We start from the raw sequence: 19,410 nt of genomic DNA, 5'->3' as shown, positions 1-19,410 counted from the left end.
GTTAGTGAGTTACTTGCAGGAGAACAGCTAATTCCAGACCACTTAGAAATTCTGCAGAACGGCTTATGGTACATGTGGTGCTTTTTGCAAGGCCAGTTCCAGATAATATAGTCCAGAGAAGCTGGCAATCAAAGGGAATTGCAAAGTTGGAGCAAAGATTCAAAATTAAATCAGGAAGTTTTGTTCCCATTCTTGGGCAGAAGGAACACAGAGGATGATGGCCAAGTGTTCATGTAAATATCATACTGATGTGATCATACTGTCCACAGGTCCATTGTAAAACCCTATTATTCAGAAATCCAGAGCTTTCAAAAATGGGTGAATTTGGTATGCCTGCATACACTCAGCACCAGTCAGAGTTATGCACAGCATTGTGTTTCCAGCACTGTCAAAGCAGCTCAATCTGGGGGTGCTCATGCTGCTGCCAATGAAGCGAATGGGAGATTTGTTATTGACTTCAGCGGGTGTAGTGCCAGACCGCTTGCCTGCGCAGCCCTGACATTCCCGCGCAGGGTCTCTTCTGATCGGAAATTGCCAGTCATGTCAAGCCATTTAATGGCTTTCGCAGTGGGATGATAATGAACGCTCTCCTCAAAATCAGGCAGTTCCATTGACTTCAACAGGGCTGCAGGAGCTTAGGTGAGGACAGAATGTGACCCTTTGGGTTTGTAACCAAAGCATTAAGAGACAGTTGTCTGAGTGGGATGGGGAGACTGAACATGTGCATGTTGCCTACAGTAGTAGGAGCTTTGTCTCGGATGTGATGAAGCCAGTGATGTTGACTCTAAATGAGGACTAGCTGAAATGGCAAGAAAGAAAAGAATTAGAAAGGTGGGTGAACTGAAGGCATAGCATTAAAAAACCAGGAGAAAATGAAGCGATGGGTGTTTTGTTTGTACCTGGAAGAACCCTGGGAATTCAATCCTCTAAGATATCCCTCACTTCCTCCGAACAGCTGCTTTCGCTGAGCTAAATAAATCATTCTTCTTGTTACGTTATACTGTACATGCAGAAAAGATGTGTTAGAGCAAAAAACGCTCCGAGTCCCTGCTAGGGCTTAGTTTTTTCCATCATATTCTGTGTCTCATATTTCAGTTCAGAAGCAGCCCCACCTCAGCCCCAAGAAAGAAAGAATCCTTGCGATGGTCAGTTATCAGCAGTGACCCCAAATGTTCCCTTCTTGAGATTTACAGTATAGAAGCCTGATAAGAAGTCTGTCAGTACATTAGTGCTCAGTGAAGCAGTGCAGAAGGACCCAAGGGGAGCTCTCTGTGCCTGCTATCTCCACCGATCTTCCTGACACAATGGTGTAATTGACCACAAGGATACCAAGTGCTTTCTTATTGTTCTTAGAAACATTGTCATGGCCTGGTATTCTATATCAGGCTGCATTTAGAAGGTGGAAAGGGCATCGCTGCATTTCTGGTATGAATTTATTCTAGGCAGTTGGTCTTTGCAGTGGAACACTGCAGTGCTCCATTAACTACAAAAGATATTTCTGTACCATTTGCTAAGGCATGAGCATCCTTTCGCTGTTAAGCAGCAATGATGTTAAAGTGAATGAAAAGAGCCCTTTCTGAGTGAAGACACAGGAAGCCAATTAAGAGTTCTTGTTTCAATCCAAATGCATCTTCCCAAACACATGTCCTTTCAAAATAAGGCAGAGATTTAGCTTGCACAATGTGTTTGAACCCTGAACTTTTTAATTTGCACATGATTTAAGAAAATCTAACTAGTTCTATTGGGGAATTGGCTGCTTTTTAAAAACTACTCTTTGCTGGTTTCTTTATTCCAACACCAAAGTAATTTATGTTCTCGTTTGATTTCGTTCTCCCACAAACAAAAGCCACAATATATAATGTGATCTCTATTGCTGGAGTGTTTGTTGTTGGAAGGGCATTGGAAAATAGATAAATGTCTCAACACAAAAGAGAATCCAGGTTTCAGAAAGATCACACCAATTGGAAAATACTTTTTCAGTTATATTTATGAGCCGTCCTTAGTTCACTGTTTTAAAATATTATGGTGTAATAACATTTTAAACCTATAGTAAGAGGTAAGTGATTGGTGCCTTATAAATACCTAAATAGATAGACTGCTATACAGATCTTTTGTTATGCTGAATTTTTGCCCATAGTTAAAACCGTTTGTACAATGTGGAACATTCCCCCTGCCCCTCACAAAAAAAACCAACAACCAACAAACCACACAAACAATTAACAAACCCTGAAAAATATTTCTGTTCAGATTTGAGGTCGTTAGTGTCTTAAGAGAAATATCTTTTAAAGAAAAGAGAATTATATTATATATGCAGGAACAACATGCTATCTTGTGTGTATAGAGATACTGAAAATCTCTTCCAGCCAGGTAGTGAAAGTCTTATTTCACAGTTATGTTATCATCAGAAGTCTGAATTTCATGACTTTTGAAATGTAAAGAAAAAAACCCAGACTCCTCTTTCAGCATATTAACTAAAATGATTGCAACATGTGAATGAATCAAAGTCAGCTGTTCAATAATAGACTAAGTTATCTCTAATATCACAATTCCATCAGCCAACGGCAAGCTGCTGCTGATTGTCTTGCAAATCTATAAAACATATTTTAAAAGATGCAGAGAGGCATCATGACCTAATGGCCTAAGCATTGGCTTGAAACACCTGAGTTCTAATCCCAGCTCTGACACTGGTTCACTGTGATGTCTTGGACAAAGCAATCATCTATCCTGCCTCTGATTCTTCAACTGTAAAATGAGTATTATAATATACAGTTACTTACTGCCCTGTGTTTTTGTGAGGATGGGTTAGTGTTTGTGCAGCACTGTGAAGAGCTAAGTATCATTAATATGACTACTAATAATTGTGATTAGCATTAACGAATGTTTAACAGTTGTTTTATCCTCTCCGAAAAACACAGACCTGATTTGAAGGTGCATCCTGGAAGTGAAGAGAAACTTCCAAGATGTGTTTTACAGGCACAGATGCATTTCAATGTGGTCATGGACCCCTTGGTTTTCACCTGGTGGGATGTTCTGAGAGAGTCAGCATGCAGCTGTCCTTACTTCATTTCTAGGTGGTAATCCTATTGGCAGAGATCCTTGAAAATTGTCTGGAGTTTTACAGTGTGCCCAGTGCACACAGAGATGGGATTCTCTGGGATGCTGTGACAAAGCAATCTTTTGATTGTGCAATAACCAGTATCAAATCCACAATGCCAGAGTAAAGCCAGTAGGTATGCAGTTGTGCACCTAATTTGCACTTGCAGTTATTGTGACTGTGCATGCAAACTGAAGAGCTCAATGTGCGAATGACGAGGCATATACAATGCCCTGATTTGTGCATGTAAGCATGTTCATTCCAAAGCTTGGCTCATATTATTTCAGATGACTTCTATATGTGACTCTAAGGCCAAATCATTACCTTTTTAACTAAAAAAGAACAAACCCAATACACATTTTTCTCTTTCATATAATGAAGAACACCACCTTTTCCCTGCTTTGGCTAGAGCTAAAAATTTGGCTCACAGATTTCAGAATCAGAAATGTTTGCTTCCATTGGGTCAATTATCTGCATTTTTAGATTATGATTATTAAGAATATTTATATTACAGTAGCTTAGTATTTTAGAAGGCTATAAATGTTTTTTATATAATCAGCATTTTTAAAAAGTCTATAAACATGCACTGTGTTTGCCTAATGTACTATAAAAGCTTCCAAAGGAGTTGTTATTATCTGACCTGTCACTTCACACATGCTTTGAGGAGGGATCTTTTTTTTTTTTATTCTTGTCTTTTTTCCAATCTGCCATTAATAAAAGGAAGCAAACCATTAACAGCTTTGGAGCTGCAAAGAGAAGTAAAGAGGTTTGTAAACTTCGATTCGAAAGGAAATGTTTGCAGTTTTTTACTGAGCTCTTTTGGATTCTCCACACACAACGACAGTATCAAAGAGACAAAATCAGTTTAGGTTCATAAATTCAAAACCACCAAACTCTGCTTCTTTTAAAGTAACATCTTGCATTTTGTTTGGAATGTTGCAATGTCTCACATAAAGTCCTGAATTTGTTCACTTTTACATTCTGCTGTATATCTCACTGAAGCTTCTTTGGTTAAAGAAGTTTTAATGTGTGTATCTATAGATACACACACACACATTGAGGTCCCTGTCTCTGGTGGTACTCTGTGCACACAACTCTCACCATTATCTATGCATGGAACAGGTATATGACCAAGACCTCATGAAAAGAGACAGTCTCATGACACCAATTTTGGTTCCGGATCCAGATGTCAAACACTGTAACATTCAGGGTGATTGGATCTGTGATTTTGGTTCTGTCCATTATACAAGAAGAGAGGACCATGTGCAACTTCAAATCCTGATCAAGGTTTGGATTGTGTGCACTCCAAAAGTACATGCATCTTTTGCTCTGGGGATTTGGTTGATGCCCATCTCCATTAAATAATTGCTGCAGTTCATGGCATGAGGGTGTGTTCTCAACCTCAGAGGTCTGTTAATGGTATGCCCACAGCTGATTCAAACCAACAGATGGTATTACTGGGCCTCAGGTACCAAACAACCACTAGTCTTCAAGAAAGCTTCCACAGCTCAGCTCCACTCTTTTAGTGGAGAATACCTGGAACTAATAGTAGACAGGCCTGCAAGATTAGGTTGCAGATCTGATTAAAGTCTTTCTCAGGGGATTTTGTCTATTTTATGCTTCTGCATTGGGCTGAAAACAGCATGAGAACAACCTTTCTTGTCACTTGTGACACCTATCCTAGTTGTACAGAAATGAATGATATCAGGTGGCAAAAATGATCGGAGAGTTTACAAAACTTTATATCAGTTTGATTTGGAGTTTTGGACAAAAGTCTCTTTGGTGTCTTCTTCGGAGGAATGGCTTTTATTCATATAAGGCCATGACTGGGAAAACATCCTTTAGACCAGGGGTTCTCACTACAGTTTTTTTGGTGGCCTCAGAGTGCAGCCACCAACTCTTGCTGGTGGCCGCTCTGACAATTTTTCCTAAAATACTTAATCAGCTTGAGGCAAAACAAATAAATATGCACATACACATTTCCATATCCTTCTAATTTATTTATGTAGGATTTTTTTTGCAGATTCAATAATAAAACTAATGTACAGTTGTCTCTCTTCTTTACTGAACCGAAACAGACTAGAAACATGAATAAGGTGCTTTGCACATTCTAATTTTTTTTCTCGTTGTGTCTTTTGCTTTTTTTTTTAAGACTTCCTAGTTACTAAGTCTCCTCTGAAAAATGTTATTAAGAAACATACAAATATCACTTTTCACAGCAGACTTATTCAGCCCTGGCAAGACTGGGGATAAATTAAGCCCTGGATGGGGAGGTAGATATGGAGGCAGCAGGGGACAGGAGCCCTGGGGGGAGGCATCGAGGGCCTGGGGTGATGGGGGGTGACCTTGGGGCCAGAGCTCGCCATCGTATGTCTGGGATGTGGAGCCTGAATCCCCATGGCTGGAGCCTGCCATCCGCCATCCCACCTCGGGAAGGTGGGGAATTCACTGGCTATCTGTTCCTCCAGCTTTTGTGTCTCCAGAGGTGAGCAGGGTCCAACCATTGCTGGCGGCCCCGGGGGAGGGCGCTGCTGCTTTGCCTCCCCATCCCCAATCACTGCCCAGGAGGCTGTGGCCACAAGAAAAGTCACTTGGGGCTGCATGCGGCCACATTGGCCACATTTGAGAAACATTGTTTTAGACCCAACTGGTCAGTGATATGCTGCCAGGCTCTGGATGCTTCTATGTGATAATAGAAGGGGAAGGAGAAAGACACAACAGATTTAGCTCCGTCCCTCCCCTACATCCTAACAAACCCTAGTGGTTCTATGTTGTGCACGGCCCTGGACTGCCCACATCATCTCCCCCTGGCAACCTCTGGAGAGACACCAGGAGATTTCTACAGCTCACAGAGTTGTGCTGGGTCCTCCTTTGCAAGGTCTACACTGTTTGTGCCCTGGGCATGCACTGGCTGTGCACGGGATCTGTACACCATACAGTTTCTAAGATTCTTTTGAGTCTTGTGTGCCTCTAGGGGCATCTAAAAACGTATCTCGAAGTTAAAATCTACTCACAGACTATCAGTGTACATGTGTTTGTGTATGTGTTAAGGGGAGGATGAAGAGTTTGGGAATCCCCCTTCTCTCAGTATTGCTAGCAATTCTCAAGTGAGATGAGCACTCTGTTGAGACTGGGGGAATCTTTAATATACATAGAGAGAATTTAGACTTCTGGGGTCAGATCCTCACATCCTGCTGAGCTCTCTTTGATCAAGACCTGAGTGGAAAGGCGGGAGAAAGGCATCTCAAAGCTACCTTTCTACTCTCCCAATCCCGTGGCTGGCTTGGGGCAGGTCTGGCCCCTGGTAGAACTTAGAGCAGCCTCAGGGATGTTCTACATGACACTGATAGTAGTGACTTCTGCCATCTCAGGATCATCAGAGTGCAGCATGCTGTGGTCATGCTCCTTTCCTGCTTCCCCATATCTCTATCTTGGGAAGCCTGGAAGCAGGTGGTGATGAGCTGGCTGTACTTGCTTTATACCACACAGGGATATTCTAATGCCAGGGCAATTCCTAGCTGCCCCATTAGGGCAGCTTTCAGGCTGTAAGTCAGAGGGTGAGCCTTAGAGCCCAAGAGAGAGAGACAGTGGTCAGATGTGGTTTGTCAGCCACACATGTTAGTCTGGGCCTCTCTCCTATTATCTCACCTTTATGGCACAAGCCATTGAAGGCAATAAGGGTGCATTAATGTGACTTAGAGAGGAATTTGACCCTGTATCACTCAAATTTTAACTAATAATTCATCTCTGAATGAAATGTGCTGGGTTCCTCAGGAAGAAATGCTTTTAAGCCTGACCCTGAGAGTTACCAAGCATTGAAGTCAATAGGAATGGAGACATGTTCAGGACCTCAGAGAAGATGCTCAGCACCTCATGTCAGTTCATGTGAGTGCAGGGTAGGTTAAAAGCTATTAGCTACCCAGAAGTCCGACAGTCTCTGAATAGTATTTTCTTATAGCCTCTCATCAATAACATCAATTGGAGATATCCATTAGGATCAATAATATAAAACATTATACAATTGCTGCATAACTGTATGGGTTTCTGCTGCTTCTATTAAATGACCTTTAAAGTTGTTAGATCATTACGAGGTACTATTAATTGTGCGTATTTTTATTTACCTGTAGGTTAGAAATCTCCACTGATGCTATTATGATAATGAATGAAAGGTGGAGTAAGTCACCGGATCCTCATTCCCTTTTTCCCCTGGCAGGATATGGGGCTTGACATTGCAAGGTACCAAGCATCTCCTGCCTGGTGCCAGCCGTCTCTTGGGAACTGAGGGAGTTCAGCACCTCGCAGGATCGGGCCCATCATACTGCATGTACAGGTAAATTTCTGTTTTTTCATGGTTGGTTTTCAGAATCAAGGGTTCGACTCCTGTGAGATGCTATCAAATTCAATTCCAAATCACACAAAGGAGAGTGATCCCATAGGAGCCTTTATGATCCTTTCTGGGTGTGAAGGAGTGGCATGTTCTTTACAGCCAAGTCTGAATTATACAGAGCTGCTAAGTGAAATGTAATTGTGCATTGGCGGGGGGTTGGGGGGGGGGGAAGAGGATCATTAGATGAATGAGATGCCCAGATTTGGGGTTTTGCTTGCAAACAAACAAGGCAGATTCATTAGGAATAGGCAGAATCACATTTATCATTATTTATGCTTTCTCCCCAAGGTGACCTGGTGCTATCCTCACATTGATCTTTTTTTAAGCTGGATCTTGTAAGGGGCCGTGAAATCAAAGATCACCCACTTGCTTCCCTCATTTCAGGAGTGCAAGTCAATGCAACGTGCTCACATTTTGTGTAAGTACCTCACCTTAAATTAATGAGGAGAATGACTTTTCATTGGGCCAAAAAACTAGCATGAACAAAAACCCAGAGAGATACCAGCTTGTTCAGTTATTACATGCATTAATTAACAGGGCACCCTTTCAGGGGGTGACTTTCCCTGGCTTAAAGTTGGGCTTACTCACATTCCCCAACACAAGGAACAGATAGCGCATGCTCCCTGGGGGCCAGCAGCTTGGAAGGGTTCAGAATGGAGAGAGACTCGGCCAGCCGGTGAAGTGCCTGGGATCTCACAGTCAGGGAGTCTGTCTTAATGTGGTGTTTTTGAATCACGGCTCTTCTCTTGTTAAGGTAAGAATCAATAGCCTTTCAACTTCTTTCCCCCACCTCCTCTTCCGGATACGTTTCCACCAGGGAGGAAAAAAGGAACCAAAGAAAGATAGGTAACCCCTCCCTCACCAACCCCCTCTGCGCCCCCTCCCAAACCGCCCCCCCCCAAAAAAAAACCAACCAAAAACGCTGAGGGGAGACAAAGGTCTTCCGGAATGGACATGGTCTCTGTCTCTGTCTCTCAACAACAGTGCTTACCATACATAGTCTGGGCCTGGTGAAACCTTGGGACAGGCAGAGAGTGGTAAGATGAGATGGCTCTCTATTTGGCCTAGCTAAAAATAGCTGAGGGTAAAAAAAAAGGCAGAGTCAGGACCCTGCAGGACTAGTAGTCAATGGGCTGAGAGAAGTGACTGAACTCCAAATACTCCCTGCTCGGCCGTCTCCAGCTGACAGGCTATTTTTTGCCATGGTTGACTAAATATGGTCAGGGAGGCAATGGCATGAAAAGGGGCCACTTGCCTGGGAGTGCATGTTTCAGATGCTTAGCTGGGTATATAAGCACTGGAAAGGTGGACTCGTTTTCTGATCAGAGGTTTCCCCCCGCCCCCCCCCAGACTCTGTGCAGCAACCCCCCCCCCCCTTTTTTTTTGTTGCATGCGTGCTCTTGGTTGCATCCTGACCTCTACCTCAGGCTGACCCTTTGGGGGGTGGGGAGAGAAGAGAGGAAGGGCGGGCGATGGGAGACTTCTGCAGACACAGCCATTATGCATCAAGGTGTGCGGCAATCTGAGCATGGGAGGTTGCCTCTCCTTAACTCCTGCTTCAACCTTCTATTCTTCCTCTGCTCTTCAGTGCTCGTGCTCTCTCTCTCTCTCTCTCTCTCTCTCTCGCTCTGTCTCTTAGCCTTAGCTGTAAGCTTTAAAGCTCTCCCTCCTTTCCTTCCCTCCTCCCACCCCACTAAGCCTGCGATGCAGCAGGAGGGATTGAGTTGTAGTGGTGCTTTTTGGAGGGTGTGTGTGTGTGTGGGGGGGGGTGTGTTGCCTCATAATTTTTTTTTCTCCAAGTGAGGGCTAATACTATTACTGGGCCTGCTCTCTTTTTCCCTTCCTGCATTAGAGATTGGCTATAAGGAGAAGGCTGACGGCTGCAGCATGAAGCGCATTATTACCTTGTGATTCCATGACCCTCCTCTATGCATCCCTAACTCTCGAAAGCTGATTCAGCTTTCAGCTAGTGCTCTGGTGACTCTACTGCTGCAACAGAATCTTCTAACTGGTATGTCTCTTTTTTCCCCCCTCTCCTATCTGTCTTTCTTTTAACTGCATCAGCTCCGCTTGTTTTTAAACACTTTCCTGGCTAATGCAGGACTCGGTGCCCATCAAACTTGCCCAGGGACTTAAATGTGTGCCTCTGTTCTGTTGACTGTGTGTTTGTGTACAGAATGTGTGTTTTAATATGTGGGTGGATTAGGAGACCTTTTTTTCTTGTTCTGCTCTGGCATCCTCCGCATTTAAAAAAAACCCAAAAAACTGCAGAGCAAGCACTGGACTAGAATAATCTGAACTGAAATGTCAGAACTTTGACATGCAATCATTTTGCAAGGTTAAACCAGCCTTTAAATGCCTAATACTGATATGGGCTGGCTAATGACCCCGGGGGGGAATTTTTTTTTAATACCTAGTAGCTGCGAGCTGAAATAATACCAACAAGAGCCAAGCTGAAATGTGGTTAAACTTACCCTAAGTTGCAGTGATCTCAACACTGCGGTGATTAACCATTGAAATGCTGAGAAGCGAGTATTAATTACAGACATGTGGTTTATGGACAATCAGAAAAGGAACGTCAGGGGAAGAGAAGTTATATTTTCACTGCAAGGAATTTAAAACACAGGTTACACTTCATGTGCCAATTGACTATTCTTGCTTCTGAAGCAAAGAGCTGACTGTGGTCATTACATTTTTTATTATAGTGGTGTATATGTGCACACGCCCATCCACACATATATAATGATAAATATTATGATATATATATATATATATATTTATGTATGCATGGTAAAGATATACTGTATAATGTGTGTGTGTATATATATATACTACATATACACATCATATAAAATATATGTAATATATATTATGTGAATACAATATATATTATTTCTGTGTATATATAGTAAGCCTCTGTGTGTGTGTGTGTGTGTGTGTGTGTGTGTATTAGAGATTGTACATTCTTCAATCATGTGTAATTGTATAGTGAGAAATCCTTGATTTGTGCTGTCATTTTAATTGCTGGGTTTCTCCTGAACTGATGATATTGTCTATGTCTCAGAAATTTTTTGTAAAGTGACTCAATTCAATCTAAACTGTACAGAACGGATTGCGGGCAGGCTTGGCCGGAACTAACACAAACTTCCACCTCATTTCATCTTCCTTTCTCACTTCTCCCCACTGTCCCCATGAATAAAGACCTTCTCCTGCATCTCCCATTCTTTGAAGCTCCAAAAAGTTCTGTGCTGTCCAACTGCAGATAGAATTCTGTAAAATGACTAGGCAAGTGCACAGAGGGTCTGAGGCGAAGGAGGAAAGCCCTGCGAGCATGAACACATGTCATTCCCCACCCCCCTCCCTTCGTACTCTCCCCTCCCACATTTAACTTCACTTCCATTAGCTCAGGCTGTCTTCCTTGCTTTCATCAGCTCCTCATCTCTGCACTCCTCCTTTGTCAAATGACACCAACCATTTAGGATTTCCCTCTCCCAGGATTTGTATGCCCCCAATCAGCATGCAATATTTTCCACTCTGAATGAATCAAGAGACAGTTAAACCAGCTCAGATGAGTGAGGGAAAATTGGGTAACTGGAACACAACACGACCTGATGAAATGTAAAATAGGGTACAGATATTTTTTACTATGCCAAACAAATTAAAAAGGGGCATTTTTGGAAAACATGAATTTCCATGAAGACCCCGCAAGTGAATTAACAAAAATTACATACACTTCCACCAGGTGTTACTAGTATAAAAGCAATTGCCACTTTGCTGTACTCAGCAAGACTGGATAAACTTGCCTTGACTTTTATAAGTCATTAGCTAGGGGTTCTTTTCCTAATCTTTAGTTTTAAACCCTTTAGTTTTAAATACCTTATACAATATTCTCCTTATTATCCTTTAGTTGGTGTCCAATTCATCTGCAAAAGTTTGGGACTGTACAGGAGAGCATACATCAAAATTTATTTAGGGAAAGTGAATAGTGTGTAGATTACAAATGTTTTAAAGGTCGAAGAAATAAAGTAACCATCCTTCTTCCCACACTTATATTTACTGGTGTTGGGACAAGGGAAAACAAAATTCAACTGAATGTCTCGGCCATGCTAAACTCTCCCCAAGTGTCTGATTTTTCCTGAAATCAGAGCAATCCGACGTTCATTCACACTATTGGTGTGTCTATTTAAACCCTCAGTCCTCTCTCTTGCCTTAATTTCCCAGCAGTCGTGCATTCTGATAGTGTCACAGGTCCACCCCTCTTCTCTTTAGTCCCAAAAGATTGAAATTTGCCTTTAAATTAGACAAATAACAATAAGTGATAAACTCAAACAAACAAAAAGGAATAAAAAAAGATGTTGAATAAAATCAGGGCTAAAGTACGTGAGCTGTGTAACATGGCAGGAGTAAAGTAACTTCCAGGACTTCACAGCAATTAACTTTCTGAAACACTGGCATAGTGGGACCACTCTGTTTCTTTTTGGTGGTGATAGAAGTTGACTGAGAACTGGGAAATATTTACTTCCCAGTTTGCAGTTATATTCTAAAATGCAGTGGAAAAACATCGATACAATTAAGTATTCCAAAGTGCTTAGTTTGCCAATTGCTAAGTTTACTTAAACCCTCTTTAAAGGGTTCATTAGAAGACTGTGAGAAATGGTAAAATTCATTAACACTAAGGCAGCCATTCTGCATTTGCCTGTAAATTGGTATTGATCTGCCGGCTCAGGCTAGGGGTAGCAGTCAAATGAAGCAGGTGAGTGGACAAGCTAAGCATACCATTACAGCAATGCTGAATGAGCATTAAGCGCCCCGTGTGACCTCCTGGTTTGCTTGATGCCTAAAGCCTGCCCATAATAGTCTCGTATTCAGTACAATCATCATTTTCAGCAGTGCCACTCGGACCACATTGTTAGGGGAGCTTTAAAGCTCAGAGTGGCTGTGAGGCAATGAGGGAGAAAGAGAGAGAGAGAGAGAGAGAAAGAAAAAAAAAAAGAGAGAAAGACTGACTAATGCAAACAGGAGAAAGAGCCATACACACACACATGCATGCATGAAGAGGAGTGCTTGAGGAGTAACTTGCAGACTTCCACTCTGGCCTTTGCTTTCTGGCATCTAGCTTTGGCTGCCCCGCTCTGTTTTTTATTTTGCATATCTGCAGGTATGTTACAGGCATCCTCAGCTGTCATGGAGTTCAACTGGATGACATTTTAAAAAACATTTAAAAACCAAACCCCAAAAGGCATATCATTTCTTTCCGGGGTTTTGTATCTGCAAGGTAGTGTTTCACTTACAATGACCTGCAAAGGAAAAATCTCTGGAGTCTCTAGGTAAGATCCTTTCTTCTTCTTCTTATGCTTTAACCCCAACTAACTGATAAAAGCAATTCTTTGTCTGTAACGGATTACTTTTCTAACCCTGGCGAATGGAACAGGCAAGCTTGGTGTTGATTTGTAAGTTATCTACCAGACATTTGATTTTTTGGGGTGGTATATACCCCAGATTGGCTCTGATTGTTTCTAAATCCTGGGATGGAAACAATTCAGGTGTCTTTATTTTTTTTTTCCTAGTGGCTTTGCAGAAAAAAGAAAAGAAATCCTTCCAGTAAGATAGATAGATATGTCTGATTTTTTTTTTGTACTTGAAAGTTTTGGATTTCGAATGAAATATCTACTTTTCAGGTGAACTGGATGGGATTTTTGTTTTCTTTTGCTTTCCCCTCACTCCCCCCATCCCATTTATGTGAAAATGAAGCACTGTCAGGGGCAAATTGCCAGATTGCTCAGACTTTTTGTCCAATGTAGTGTCCATTTCTATTCTCGGTGACAAAAATCAGAAACCTGCAGAGGAGCAGCTATGGATTATTGGAGATTAGTCTGAGGTGGGGAAAGTGTGTGCGTGTGTTGCTGGAGGAAAGAGAAACTCTGCTCTTTTAAATTGAGCCTTAACTGAACACTCTTGGGATGCGAATTCTGAATCAGCGCTGTTTACTCCTGTGAACATATAAATGCACATATTGAAACTACCTGCTTGAGAGACATACTTCTTTATATGCCCATATGAACCTGGCAAGCTATGGAATGTAAAGAAGTATGTATTTCAGGTGGGGATCATTCTCAGTGGAGCAATGTGTGACCCAATGTAAAAAAAAAAAAGGGGAGAAGGACAGACAGAAATTTGTTTAAATGCCTGACATGGCAGACTGACCGGGGAGTCAATTGATGATCTTGTTCCAGGGCGTGTATTGTTCTGTCACTTTGCCTGTGTCAGCAGGTGGAAATGCTCATCAGGACATTAAATATTCAATATGCTGACTGCGGCATGGGCTTTGAAAGGCAACGCCAGAAGAAAGCTTGCTGTCCACTTGTGTTTTTTAACAAGGGTAGAGGCCAATTGCTCTTTTTTATTTGTTTGTTCCTCCCCCCACCCCTCAAAAAAAGTAGACTAGATGCCAGCAAAGCAGATTGAGCTTTAAATCGAGAAAAGAGAGAAAGGGATTGGATAGGAGAATAGAGGGGACAGAGAGAGAGAGAGAGAGAATACAATGATTCTGCCTTAGCTGTGCAGTATTTTAGCTCTAAATTAATGTACAAACTTAGGCTTTTTGAACCTTTCCCATGTTAAAAGTTCTCATGGTTAAAAGCAGCGAGAAAAGATATCCTAATCGTCTTTATGATGAATTCTATTAACAGCCATCAAAACAATTTAAACATTGCTAAACCACAAGCAACCCTAAATATGTACATATATTTTCCCCAAAAGAATAATAAAATCAGCAGGCTTGAATTCGGGAAGTCTTATTAGTCTTTTAAACATTTTTTTATACTGTACAACAAAATGCATTTGGTTATTTTTCTGCTCTTCTGAAATAATGGTTTAAGAAGTGAATCAGGATGAAAGAAAATAGCGCTATATATTGGATATTGTACGTATGTAGAACTAAACCCTTATCTGTTTACAATTTCATTCTAAAAGTATCTTTGCACTTCCAAAACCAACCCACCTCCCCACAAAAGTGCCTAATGCAGATGTTTTTTTTTGTTTTAAACTTCATAAAAAGTATTTTTCCTTCCCCAAAGTTAACCAGATCTCAACTAGTGGTGCTACTGGAAATTAACCTGAAACTTTTTGCTTTAATAGAATGATTTGCCTCCTTGTTAACACCACCTTGGATTTGCTTTACTGCTAACATCTCATTTGATAGAGTCCTGGCAACTTGCTATCCATTGCTGGGACTGATCAAGCAACCAACAGACATTTGGTTTTGGAAACTAGTAGAGCTTTGCGTATTCTAATGGCCCAGAAGAGTAAGCGAGATAGTGAATTTGGATTTTGCAAAAGTCCTTATTCTCCTCTATTCAAGGCAAGCACCATTGTCACTTGTTACATGTATGCCAAAGGGGATTTAACTATAAGCAGGAGCTCATGAATAACTGGTTAGAAATGGCAGGCTGAATACCACTGAGGTTTTATTCTGTATATTATTCAGTAGATATTAACTTTTTTTAAAGTAAATGCTATAGAAAGGGAGAAAGGGTTTAGCTGTAGCTGGCTAGGACAGGCGAAAATCTTCTTATTTGCCAGGTTGCATTAAAAAAATAGACGTTACACTGAATGAAAGTGAAACTGAGCTAACTTCAGTACCACCGTGTAGGGCTGAGATACATGTCAGGGACCAGAAAGAGCACCTGTTATAGTTCAAAGGGGCATGGTCCTTCTGGCCTTGGTATTTTTTTAAAATCATGTGATCTTTGCTCTTTAGGAGAATCCCACTCATGACAGGCCCTTGGAAGCCTGCAACAGGTGCAGGTCCCCACAATAAACTGTTATGGTTTTTCTGCCAGAAGGGATGACCTTTTGGCATGAATGACAGATTCCCTGTATGGGGAGGGAGAGTGAGGTGACTCATGGTCTTCACCTGCTGATATGCATCTCACTAGCGTCCCCCAAGCTGCTTAACCAGGCGTGTTTTAAAAAAATATTTCCCTTGTTGCAGTAGATGGGGGGAAGAGCCCATCATTGTCTAGTCTGCAATTCCACCAATGAAGGCAGCAGCCACTGGTGGAATTACACGGGGAAGACATCCGAACGCACTAAGCCATCTCATGGAGGCAGCGGCTCCTTCCCCAGACGAAGTCCATGTTTGACATTAAAGTATGATGGCAAGAGGTTGGGTTTAAATAAAGAGACAGGGTGTGATGAGGTTATATATTTTATTGGACCATCAGAAGTTGGTCCAATAAAAGATATTCCCTCATCCACCTTGTCTCTCTAATATCCGGGGACTGACAGAGATACGACACTGCATGCTTAAATGAAAGCACTAGTGTTTTGAAAATAGATTTAACTGAGCAGTAAAACTACAGATCATAAGCTTGGTTGCAGCTTCCCCTTATTGTAAATCACCTACATGACCCTGATCCACGGAATTAAAAATGAGAGTGATTCTCAGTGTCGTAGAAAACAAATTTTCCCTTTTTGTTGCTAACGTTTTCCTCCTGGCTCAGGTTTCACTGAAACTTCGTGTTGCTCTTGCGCCCAGGGACACCGGTTCTGATTTACAAGTACTTGTGTTCCATTTTTGCCTACTTTTCCCCTCTTTAAATTAATAGGTTTGTTAATCCAATGGAATTACGAATATTAGGACGTAACTAAGCATTCAGATTTCTTTTTATGTAAATATATTGGAAGCTATAATTTTAAGCGACGTCTATGGTATTTTAATATCTTGGCAGAAGGAAAATGAGTGGAGGGGAGATAAAGGCATGGGGTTATGTGCTTTAAGGAGCAGTGTACGGTACAGTATAGCTCAGCGATGAGGCCTTCTGCTGTAGCTCTGCTAAATGCCCAAGTCTGGATCTTAGCTTTGCTGAAGTCCATTACAATTCCCTCTTGTCCCCACTTGCTTCCCTGTAACAATGCAAATGACCCTAACGGTCCCTTCTAATCCTGTGCTTCTATGATTCTACACATATCTCTGTGCTTCTTAAAACAGCCTCATGGAGACCACGTGATAGGATGAGAATGAAAAGCATATGGTACTGAGCGAACATCAAAAGTTGTGCTCCAGTCCTGTTCCCATCCAAGTTAAAGGAAGGGGGAGCCTGCCATCAACTTCAATAGGAGATGGATTGGGCCCTAAGTCCTTGTAAAAACATTAGGCTACTCTCACTGCCTGGTTGATAGTTCTTTCATTAATTACAATGGTAACAGGCCCCATCCCGCAGAACTCACCAATTGAAATGAAGATTCAAGTTATTTCCATTTTGTTCTCCATACAAGAGAGATTTGTTCCTGTTTTTCCAGTCCAATCGTGAGTTCGTTCCTAAGAATCCCTCCGCAGTTCACGTTAGGCAAGAAATTTTATTGGAACCAGTTGGGAAATTCAGGTGCTGTCATCCAAATAGCAAGCTGAGGATTGTGAAATGCCAGTTGTGGAAACAGAAGCTTTGAGAATGATAAAAGCTGTAAATCCAGTGGACCAAATTAGTTAAAATTTTCCTATTCTGTGCCTCACAAAATCCAGCCGTTTTAGAACTGAATTTTCCACATGTAAGCGAAACCATCCCCGGGTATAAAATGGCTATTTTGCACACACTCAAGAGAGCACAAGGACGATTTGTGACGTACCATTTTCCCAGTGGGTGTTTAGGTTTTGTTTGTTTGTTCATCTTGATGGCAAGTGATGATGATGATGATTGTATATATTTAGAGCAGGTGGCCAAATACATTTCAGTACCCCTTCTAAAAAAAGTCTGTTTGCAATTCAAGTTTAATAGTGCTTTCATCAAGTGCAATAAAGCATTTTATTGCACAAGTATTTCAAAGCATGTGCTGGCCCCGGTAAAAGCATTAGGAAAGGGGTGCATCAGCAATCTCATTTAAAACTGTCGACCCAATGTGAAAAATGTTGCGTTGAAGAATAAACTGCTATTAAGCATGATTAGATTGACCTGCAGGACAGATATTTTAGCTGCTGCAGCAGAAGTCGATCAAAGTGAGCATCGCTTGGATTGCAAAAATTTTTTTTTTTAATGCCCTAAATTAAAAATGAAAGAGCCTTAGAATATTTAGGACCAGAGCGTGACTTTGGGGATGAGATTTGTGCATTTGATTCAAAGGTTTTTTGCAAGGCAGAGAAGGGCGGGGGGATGTATTAATTGCTGCCACTTTAGCATAAATTGAAAGTATGTTACTCAGATCAACCAATCAAAAAAGAAATTGTGCTGACTCAGGGTTTGGACTAGTCTGCACGTCTGATTGCAGAAAAGATCAGTACTGCACTGCAGTATCTCTCCCTTCCTTTGACACCAGCCGAGCTGGGCAGGGCTTCCCTTGTGTTTCCCAGGACTGGTTTAGGCCCGGAGCAAGAGAAGGCCCTAGAAAGAAAGGAAAGAAAGAAAGAAAGAAGCCTTTGTGAGCCCCAAGCTGATAGTTATTCTTTTCAGTCAATTAGCAGGATCTCCCGTCATAGGTCTGAGGACAAATGCTAATGGCATGAATTGCTTAGGATATATTTAAAACAAAAAATAGTTCCATCACATCATGTATCTAATAGTGAATGAGGGCTCTCTGTTGGGTTAAATATATTTGCTTATTGTTTGATCCCCCTGAAAGCTTAGAATTGCCTTTTAAATACACCAGTTGCTGTCCCCGTTTAGTGAATGATAGTAGGGTTAATCTTTGCAGCCTGGTCTTGTAGTGGCTCTCGAAGTGGACAGCTACCTTTAAAAAAAGTATTTCCATTGGACTGTGCAAGGTTATTGAGAGAGAAATGGAGTCTAGTGGTTAACGGAGGGTGCTGGAAATCTAGAAGTCTTGACTTCTATTATTGGCTCTGACACACTCACGTGTGTGGTCTTTGTCAAGTCATTTAAAATTCTCTGCCTCAGTTTCCCTATCTGCAAAATGAGATGAATAATATTTATGCAATTATCTTGGTAGAATTGTTGAAGGTTTTATTTAGATAATGGGCCAAATTCACTCGTGGGTATAAACACCATCTGAGTTAATGAATTTATATCAAGGACAAGTTTGATCCATTGCTAGTTAAGTACTTAAAATACCAGCGCAATACTTGAGAGACAAGGTTGTCTCTTTCATCAACAGAAGTTGGTCCAATAAAAGATATTATCTCACCCACCTTCTCTCTCTAGTATTGAGCTGGTATTTTAATCACTTAACTAGAAATGGGTCAAACTTGTCCTTGATATAAACTCATTAACTCAGATGGTGTTTATACCCAGGAATGAATTTGGCCCATTATATAAATATCTCCCATTATCTCTCATCCTGGGACCGACATGACTACAACAACACTGCCTAGCTAAATACTAAGTATTATTATGTAAAATATAATTCACTGCTACTGCAAACCCATGCACACAAACATATCCATGATATACTGACATGTTTCAGTTTACAGTTTACCATTGCACTGTGTATTAAACAGAGAGTGAAATCCTGGCTCCACCTAAAATCAATGGCAAAACTCTCATTGACTTCAGTGGGGTCAGGATTATATCCCGAGTACCATTAGCCATATACAGGCATTACAGGCCGACAGGCTTTTTAAAGATAAGCCCAAACCCTAGTCTGTAGTGATTTTACAAAGCTGTTTATGGGACATCTGGCTCACTTCTTCCTGTACTACCCACATCTAGCTGGTGTAGTGCATGTGTAACCCACACAACTCCCTGGTGTGGTGTTCTGTCCCACCTAGTGGCACTGAGAGCACTTAGAAAGAGATTAATGAGTCTGCTCTACAGCGTTAGCTAACAGCCAGTTGGCTTTTAGCTCATGCGGTAGAGGCTCATGCACTAAGCTCCAGAGCTCCCCGGTTCAATCCCACACTAAACTCTGAGGTCCCCAGTTTGATGCCGACGACCGGGGTCTGTCGGTGTTACACAGGCATATGAAGCCTGACATAACT

At 41.5% G+C, this 19,410-nt stretch overlaps 1 long non-coding RNA gene across 3 annotated transcripts in view; it reads left to right on the top strand.

Moving 5' to 3' along the window:
• Positions 1-8,139: 8,139 nt before the first annotated feature.
• LOC142068793 (uncharacterized) overlaps positions 8,140-19,410 on the top strand; it is a 29,380-nt gene continuing 18,109 nt past the window's right edge. The window contains exons 1-3 of one of the 3 annotated variants that reach the window (XR_012664681.1): positions 8,140-8,235; positions 9,334-9,492; positions 12,640-12,808. This is a non-coding gene — a long non-coding RNA (uncharacterized LOC142068793). The other 2 variants (XR_012664680.1, XR_012664679.1) reach the window with 2 other exon arrangements.

The sequence above is a fragment of the Caretta caretta genome, chromosome 13 (assembly GCF_965140235.1).
Source record: "Caretta caretta isolate rCarCar2 chromosome 13, rCarCar1.hap1, whole genome shotgun sequence".
NCBI lineage: Eukaryota > Metazoa > Chordata > Testudines > Cheloniidae > Caretta > Caretta caretta.
Note: the sequence above shows the minus strand (reverse complement) of the source record. Positions and strands in the feature narration are given on the sequence as shown.